Consider the following 9,421-nt stretch of genomic DNA (forward strand, 5'->3'; position numbering starts at 1 on the left):
GAATTTAAAGTCTAAATTTCAACAGCAAAACCTGAAGACATTGGAAAGAAATGAGAAGGAAGCTTAAAATTAAAACTTAAAGGAAAGAAGGCTGATAAAGTAAGATTAGAATTCATGGAACACAAAACCCACAAATAATTAAAATAAGAAAATTATGGTGAGTATAAATAAAAATTGTTGTATTTAATTAGTATTTATTATGTTTATGCATCTAGTGTTGATTTTGACCAAAAGAAATTCACAGATTTGACAAAGGAGCAATGGAGACATAGTGGTATGTTTAAAGTCTCTTAAGATTTCTTCCATTGCTGTACACATTTGTCATACTGCAAATTAGGAAGTAATCGGCTTAGTACAATTTTTAAATTTCTATTAAATGATGCACAAATTTTCTTAAACATTGTACAGAAATGTGTTTGAGTATTTTCCACAAAATACATTCCCTCTGGCAGCTCCAAACGGCCACACGTCACCCAGGGTTGGTTAATTCCCCTTTGTGCTTATTGCACTTGTTCCCATAAACAATGTTCATCCCTACCCAATTAATGGGACAAAATGCCTAAATAAACAAGAAAAGGAAGACCTTAAAGTTCTACTACCCGCAATAAAAGGGCTTCATTTTGAATGATTGCAGCTCAGAGTTGATACTTACCATGACTGACAGTATAGACATCCCCCCACCATTTATGTGCCCCCAGTAATGACACCCACCTCACGAAGCTTTGAGACTTTTCATACATTGGCAGTTAAAGTCATTTGGCCTTTGGCCTTGTGCCTTCAAGGGTTAAAGGCATTGATTCAGGAAGAAAGATTAAATTAACCATAGCTAGACCAAAGAATAACTAAAAGAAATAAAAACAAAAAGAATAAGGAATGAGGAAATTCATTAGATGGTAAAATGAGGAAGTCATTAAGCAAATGAAACCTTAGATTGAATAATTGGCAACATTTTGTGAAACAAAAGAGCTCTTAAACTCTGAAGTACTATTGTCCTATGACCAAAGTGATTGAGCTGCCCTTGGGAGGGTTAACAAGAGGTTGGCGGCCCTTGGCAAGCCTTGTTGGGCTAACAATCCAAGTCAGACCAGGGAAATTCCCTTCATGATTAACAGCCAGCTGTGTTTGTGGGAACATCAAATCAATGTTACTCTTTCTCACTCTCATAAAATGCAAAATAGTCCAGGTAACTGTATCAACAATCAGTCATCATGGTCTGCTGGGTAGAAATTTTTGTTTTACATTTCAAACTCATCTAAGCCAAAGCATCTATAGGGCAGAATTCTTCCTATCCTAAGTGGCTGGTATATAGTTCCTAATACTGTGAAAGTGAATGATGAGTGAATATGTCTGATACGTTAGCCTAAAATGTATGCTAGGTCAAATAAGTTTGAAGTAACCACTAGATGTTTTCTCATTTTTGATTCTGGATCCTTCTGATTTCATTGCCCACGTTTCTGAAAGAATAATTCAAAGGGGATTGAGGTCATTCATAAATGTTTATTGCTCATCAAATATCAGAGTTTCACTGTACCTCACCATTCATGATGTTTTCCATGCTCTTCAAAATTTAATAAGATACAGAGATGTTCATTTTCATCTCCAAGCCCATTGAGGTGCCACTTTTCAAGTTCTGTGTTGAACACTAAAGTGCCCTTAATAAGTGAGTCCAGATGGAGTGTGTATATAGGACGGGTTGGGTAAGTGCATGTGATGTAGACCACAAATAGCTTTATACTCAATCACTTCATAAGATGCCACATGGCCTGGGGTAATTTTCCGTAGCAGAATCTAAATAACATTGTTCATTTGCTAATGGTCTAAATATCATAATTAGGACATGTTGCTGCTATAGAACTCTAATTACTGATAAAAAGCAACTTTCATCATGACCTTCTCCCATTTAAAGAAAATGATCATTATACCTAACTCTAGCCTTTCAACCCCTTGATCATTCCAATAAAGACTTTCTGAAAATGCCAAACACATTGCTTGGTTTAAAACTGCTGTTCTAACTGGGAACTAATGATTTATGTCTTTTTCAACTGTCATACATTTGGAATCATTACCAGGTGAGAACTGAAATAGCAAAACTGGGTGGCTCAGCAACCCTTAGACACGTGCTTACTAAGGTTGCAACTAACCACTGTACTACTTCTCTCTTTCACTTCATTTCATACCAGAGGCATTGCAAAGCAAGCCAAAAGGAAGTTTAATCTAGCCAGGTTCAATTACAGCAGTATGGTTTCATGTATCTTAGCATTCATCAGACCCATTGGATCTCCCTGTAAACATACATATCTGTACATCTCTATGCAACATCAGGGTGGGGCTAGCTTTATGAAGTGGTGATGTGGGTTGCCTGTGTGATGTTATAGAGAGTCTCTCTGTATAAGAAAAATAATACATCCCTGATTGTCTGTTACAATTGCTGGAAAGTTCATTACCAGAATTTTTTTATGGACTCTGATGTGTCCCCAAAGAAAATGCAAATATCATTAACAGGAAAAGTATAGCAACATATATCAGCTAAAATCTTGATTACCTTTAGAGAAAGCTGTGAGCAGGTCTTCTAGGCAGACAATAGTAATAGGGTCTTGGAACCATGAATGGCCACTCACTCATTCAGTTAGAGAATAAGCACTGACTGGGCACCTGTTTTTTTCTAGGCAATAATATGATTTCAGGGCATAGAGATGCATGCACATGAGATCTGTATTCAAAGAGCTTAGTGTTCACTGGAGGAGACAGGCAAGACATAGGGCAATCAAAGTAGAAAAAGTACCATGATGGAAAAAGGGAACTGTGGAAGCCTTGGGAAGGGCACTTACACTGGACTGGGTTGAGAGGAGACAGTGTGGAAGCTTGCTTGAGGAAAATGTTTATAAGCTAAATTTTAAAGGAGTCATTTTTCAATAGGGCCTTACAAAGTTAAATGTGTTTGCATGTTATAATTAATGAAAAAATACAACAATTAACTTCTTGACTCATAGTAGGTCAAGAATAACTTTTGTGACTTCCTGGAGATAACAGTAGGTTTATTATTAGAATTGCAACCTGACCCATGGATTGAATGTTCATAGCAGAGATGTACCATTTTCTAACTTGGTCCCTCTGGAAACTGAGCAAGTACCTTGTCCTTTTTGTGTCTGAGTTGCCTCATTTGTGCAATGTACCATTGGCATCCCCATCCTATTTTGGTTAGGGCAGCTTCCTAGTCCAGGTTGAGGCTGGGGTTGGTACTATATCCAAGGCTCTGAGACAGCAGACAGGGTCCCCACCCTCCCACCTTCAAAAGAATAAGTAAATGGTATGTAAGTATTCCTGAAAAATTGTACTTATGTCACCATTTTGTGTAGTAACAACCAAATCTCTGAACTCAGAAAATAGTGCTTTATATTTACCACCACATTTAAAACTTTTCTCTAGAAACTTACTTTTCTTAGAACATTATCTAAAGGAAAAAAAATACATTAAATGCTACAGTGGGTTTTTATAATAGAACACAATTTATTTAAAAATCATAAAGTAGAGAATGTAGTTACCAAGCTTTAAATTTTTTTTCAGCAGGCTTTCATTAATTTAGGCAATATTTTGTCATTTTTATTGAAGTACAGTTTTACTGAAGTATAATTATTGACGTACAAGGTTATGTAAGTTACAGGTATACAATATAGTGAGTCACAATTTTTAAAAGTTATATTCCACTTATACTTATTATAAAATATTGGCTGTATTCCCTGTGTTGTACAGTATACCCTTATAGCTTATTTTATAAATAATAATTTGTACCTCTTAATCCCCTACCCCTATACTCCCCCTCCCCACTTCCCTCTCCCCACTGGTAACCACTAGTTTGTTCTCTATATCTGTGAGCCTATTTCTTTTTTGTTATATTCATTAGTTTGTTGTATTTTTTAGATCCCACAGTAAGTGATAACATACAGTATTTGTCTCTCTTTCTGACTTATTTCACTCAGCATAATATTGTCCAAGTCTATCCATGTTGCTGCAGATGGCAAAATTTCATTCATTTTTATGACTGAGTGGTATTCTATTGTATATATATACCACCTCTTCTTTATTCATTCATCTGTTGATGGACACTTATTTTGCTTCCATATCTTGGCAATTGTAAATAATGCTGCTATGAACATTGGGGTGCATGTATCTTTTTGAATGATTGTTTGTGGGTTTTTTAAGATATATACCCAGGAGTGGAATTGCTGGTTCACAGGTAGTTCTATTTTTAGTTTTTAGAGAAACCTCCATACTGTTTTCTACAGTAGTTGTACCAATTTTCATCCCCACCAATAGTGTAGGAGGGTTTCCTTTTCTTCACGCCCTCACCAACATTTGTTATTTGTGCTCTTTTTTTATCATAGTTAGGTGATCTTTTTAAAGGCCAAAGGAAGAAAAATAAGCCTATCAGCAATAGATTATATCAATACTTTGCTAAAAGTGTTTTTTGTACAGAATTGTACTTTGCAAATAATGAGTCAAATTTCAAAAGGAAAAATCTGTAAATAAAAATAGCAGTTTTCAAGGACCCATCCAAAATATGTTTCCTCTTATAGATGTAGTTTTTCTTTGTAAAGAACATGAGTAAAATGAATTAAACTATTTTTCCTGTAAAATTGTCTCTGGTTATCTTATGAGAGTGAAATTATAAATTTGAAGAGAACAGACATTAATTGAGTCCAGATAAATAAAAACATATGCTCACAGGGGCATTCTTTATATGAGTTTTCAGGTTAAGTCAATCTTCAAAATCCACGGGCAGCCTTAAGAGGTGCGAAACAGAGTGGAGGAGATGTAACCAATAATGTGACATCAAAAAGTGTTAAGTGATCATGAAAAAAGTAAATTACTTCACATAGAAAATGCACCAAAAAGATTGGTAAAAACAAACATCCATTTGAGTAGGATTGTACAGCCTTCCTAGACAATCATCCCTGTTAGATAATAGCAATGTACTTGACGTCCAAATGTTAGTAGCAGGGAGCTTGTCATGATCAGGAAGAATGAGGTTGTCCCAAAACTCAAGTACTGCTCTGAGTCCTCTTTAACCAACCGTAACTGAGAGAGACAGGCTATGTTGTAAATGCCTTCATGTCTCATAGTCAGTACTGCAAAATAGCAGTCCTCCAGTATAACTAACGTTATGGTAAGTCACAAGAGAAACTCGTCTTCTAAGAGCAGATTAGTTCCATTATATTAATAACAGATTATTAAATAATATATCTCTTCAGTGTGTCTTTTTTTTTTTTAGATATATGAGTACTTTTTAAATACTAATGTTATATTAGATTTTCTTTGGAATCTAATTTCATTGTTTGGAACAAGCCCGCCTTGTACAGAGAGTTGTAAATCCCAAGTTGTAAACCATAAAGCCCTTCAAACTTTAGAACATTACATTAGATTCTGAAGATCAAATGTAGGCAAATGCAGATTTGCTGTAAGTTAATTAAGAACAGCAAATTAAAACAGCCATAGTGTTCATCAATTGTTCTTTTTTATAATATAATATAATGTAATATAATATATGATATAATATAATACTTTATGCCAATATTGGAAATCTGTGTTATTCAACAATTACAATGAATCATGAAATGATGAATGAAACAAATTGTGAGCTAGTTATCCAGGTCGCTGAATTTGAAAATAGTATTCCTACAAAGAATTTCTTTTTCATCATTGGCTGTCATCTCACAATGCCTGATTTCTTGCTATTCTGACTCTGGGAGAAAGGAGTAAGACTCAGTATTAATGTAATAAGCTTAATGAATTTTGTTATGGTGCCGCTGGGGAAGAGTCCTTCCCTCTGGCTGGGCATCTAGGTTGTTTTCCCCCAGGCTTAGATGCCGAGACAAAGATTTCAGTGTGAACAGTTTGACTTAGAAGATGATCCAAGAAAGCTCCAGGTCAGATGTAGAGAAGAGGGAGGGAGGGGAGGAGGTCGGTAAATGTGCGCTGTGGAGTAGGCTCCTGCTGTGAGTAACTGGGCCCTGTGCAGTTAGGGATTACAGGAAACTACAGAACATGCCTCAGAGTTCTCCCACCCGCATGAGGAAGAAGCTGGGGTTTCCAAATATTTAATTCTAAAAACACAGCATCCCTGGATGGAGAAGTCAATTAAACACAGGAGAAGTCAATTAAAGCTTTAAAGGATAGAAAATTCCAATACTTTAAAAATTTTCTGAGCATAAACTGCCAAAATTTTTCACAGTGAAAACATATATAGATGTATCACTTACAAATGTTAATGTAAAATCCTAAATAAATCCATAAATATAATCCTGTGGTGTATTTAAATATTAATATAAAGAAAGTAAATGGAGTTTATTTTAAGAATATAAGGATGATTTGATAGTTGAAAAATCTATTACTATAATTCACCATATTAATTAAGTTCAATGACCAAAGAAAAAAACCATTTGGTAAAATTCACCATTCCTGATTTTAAAAACAACTTAAAATTTGATTAAGTGAATAAGTGATCAGTGCTAAACACTAGAAACATTTGCATGAAGTTCAGAACAAAGTAAAGATGCCCACTGTATCAGCAGAGAGGCTATATTATGTATTGCTGCATAACGCTGTGGGGTCATCTCACTGTACACGTGGCTTGATTATCTGAAGGCATTCACTGATACTCAACAAGATCTAATGCATCTGGGACGTTGTCTCCTTCTGAAACAAATTTCAGCAGAACTGCCATTGGAATTTCTTCAGAACAGCCTTCATCATAGAGCATTTCTGTGACACCTCCTCCAGGAATATGGACACAAAATTCAGAATCATCTATTTCAGGAACATATGGCTTTTTTCCCCCTCCATTTCTTCCCAGGTAAGGCTCTGTATTTTATTTTGAACACTTTTTTGCATACAGGATGTAAATAGGCACCTGAAGGGAGTACTGCAGAGCTAATGTCACCATGGTGATATGAGTTACTGCTTGAAAGGACCACCACCTTGGCACAGTCACTGCTTTTCACCCAGGAATTCACAGAATGGCTTTGATTTATACTTAATAAAAATGGATCTTAACTGAAGAGCCAGTAGTTTCCTTGAAGGCAATGCATACACTTCAGCATTTGTACTGAGTGCCACTGAATTTTCTTCCGTAGTTGCATGTGGGTTTCTAGCCATCGGCACAAGACAATCAGTGTAGAAGTAACCAATCTTACACATATTCAGTGTGGAAATAATTAGCTCTATTGAAGTTGGCCAACATTTCCAACAGAAACTGCTGGCATCAGGAGCATGTACCCCATGAGGTCCTCTCAGGAGGGAAAGAACATCCCCCTCCTGGGGCAGAAATCACCAGCGGCTGGATGAGCTGGTGGGCCAAATTATTTTTCAAGGGACCAAAACATTGATTAGAATATGTGCCTAATTATATTTTTTTAGTGATTTATATAGAAGATCTGATTTTGTGTGTGTGTGTGTGTGTGTGTGTATGTTTGTGTGTGAACTTCTGAGATGTATGATGGATATCAGGGTGGGAGGGAGCATAACTTTATATTCCACCCCATATTTTATAGTTTGACTATTAAAATTGTAAAACAATTTTTGATGCCTTGATTACATTGATCAAATACATAAATTATTTTCTAATTCTTAAAATTCAATAATTGTATTACAATTAACATTGTATAATAATTATCTTAGAAATTAAGAAAATAATGATATATTCAGTAATTTGGGGAACAAAACTAAAGGAAACTTTTTTCAAAGTATATTTTATAGAAAGTCTTGGAAATGCTGTTAAAACAATGACAAAACGGCCATAACAACAACCATAACAGAAAAGTGTTCTTTGGCCAGAATGATTGGAAACACCTTGAACTCTACCTCAGACAGCAATAATGAGTATTCACATATGCAAGCCTCCTAAAAATCTTGCAAACAAGGAATTTTATTTGTTTAACCAAGCATTTTACGAACACATTTAATCAGATAATGTTTCTGTGTTCAACATCGCATATTAATACCTCACAAAACATACTTGTAACATTTGTTTAGAACTGTACCAGGGGCAATGTGATCATTTCAGCTGCATGAGACTGGTTGGTACTGAAACACTTAATTCAGACTCGCTCGGCCGCCAACTGGAGAAATTCCAGGGGGCTGGCATCTTGGCCACACTCCTAGGTGCCATAGTCCTTCCTTCTTTCCCTGGGAAGTTATATATGCTGAGAGGCACGCTGCCCTCACCTAGAGGTCATATCCATGGCTGGGATTCTTTTGAGATCCATGAGAAAGAGAGCAGCCACAGGACTTTATTCTCTTTGGTATCAGGCAAAAGCCAAGATGCTCTCATCAGAGAAGACTCTTTTCTCAGAAACTGGGCAAAAATTGCATTGGAATACTTCAAGTGGCAGAATCCTGTTGATTCCTTTGCAAAGGGGCTACCCTGGACTCCTTGGTGGCATTGTTTGCTTATGCCCCTCCTATTCGAACTGGAGGGTCACCATGTCACTGGCCTGGACTGCCAGCCCCGGCAGTTGGGAGTGAAATGCAATTGGCATGCAGGGAGAACTTGGAGGATGGAAAATTCTTCCACATAGCTGCTAGAAGGGTAAGGGTTTGCCAGTCCTTTTTGTTTGCTTGGTTCATTCTGGGGAGCACAAAACAGTTACATAATTCTAAGGATAAGAAATCACCACTAAAAGGTGAAATATTAGAAAATGAAACATGTATGAGTAATCACTGAATTAAAGAACTGAAAATAAAACTTACCTGTGAGACATACAGAAGCAGCACTAATGAGAGAAGTTATAACATATATGCCTAAATCATTTCAGAATTATGAGGAGTAAATTTGAACAGTAAAGACGTAAACGCCCGCATATAAAGCAAGTGTGATTTTGTTGTTGTTGTTTCATGAGGTTTTCCCTCATTAGTGAATCCTTCTATATCGGACTTCTTACAAAGCCTCTCAGATAATGTATCATGCTCTCAGTATGTTTTGAAAGGCAATGGTCTCTTTTGAGGAAAACATACTAGCCTTATATGACAGCCCTCAATGCTAGTTTTGAATAATTACAATAAAGTTTACCTGACAGAACTGGTTAAAGAAGATAGTAAGGAAATTGAATGCGGATTTAGTGATTATCCTTGAGTAAGTGATTTTACAGTGATAAGTTTGGGATTTTATGAGACATATGGATCTTAAAAATTATTTGGAATAAAAATATAGTGGTCACAGTTTAGAGATCATGCAAATTCATTATGGAACAAATTGGAATGAATGAGAAAAACTGTCTTATGCAAATGAAATTTAAGTGTGTGAGGAAATTCCTGTGAACTGTCAGCTGTGAGTTAAAACTGTGCTGCACCTTAAACAGCTTAGATCATGTGAAGATTACGTGCATTAGGAATAAGTACACAGTGACTCACAAAGTGGAACTAGTGG

At 36.1% G+C, this 9,421-nt stretch overlaps 1 pseudogene; it reads right to left on the minus strand.

Moving 5' to 3' along the window:
• Positions 1 to 6,612: 6,612 nt before the first annotated feature.
• LOC102516667 lies at positions 6,613 to 7,246 on the minus strand (annotated as a pseudogene).
• Positions 7,247 to 9,421: the final 2,175 nt, after the last annotated feature.

The sequence above is a fragment of the Camelus ferus genome, chromosome 3 (assembly GCF_009834535.1).
Source record: "Camelus ferus isolate YT-003-E chromosome 3, BCGSAC_Cfer_1.0, whole genome shotgun sequence".
NCBI classification, from domain to species: Eukaryota; Metazoa; Chordata; class Mammalia; order Artiodactyla; family Camelidae; genus Camelus; species Camelus ferus.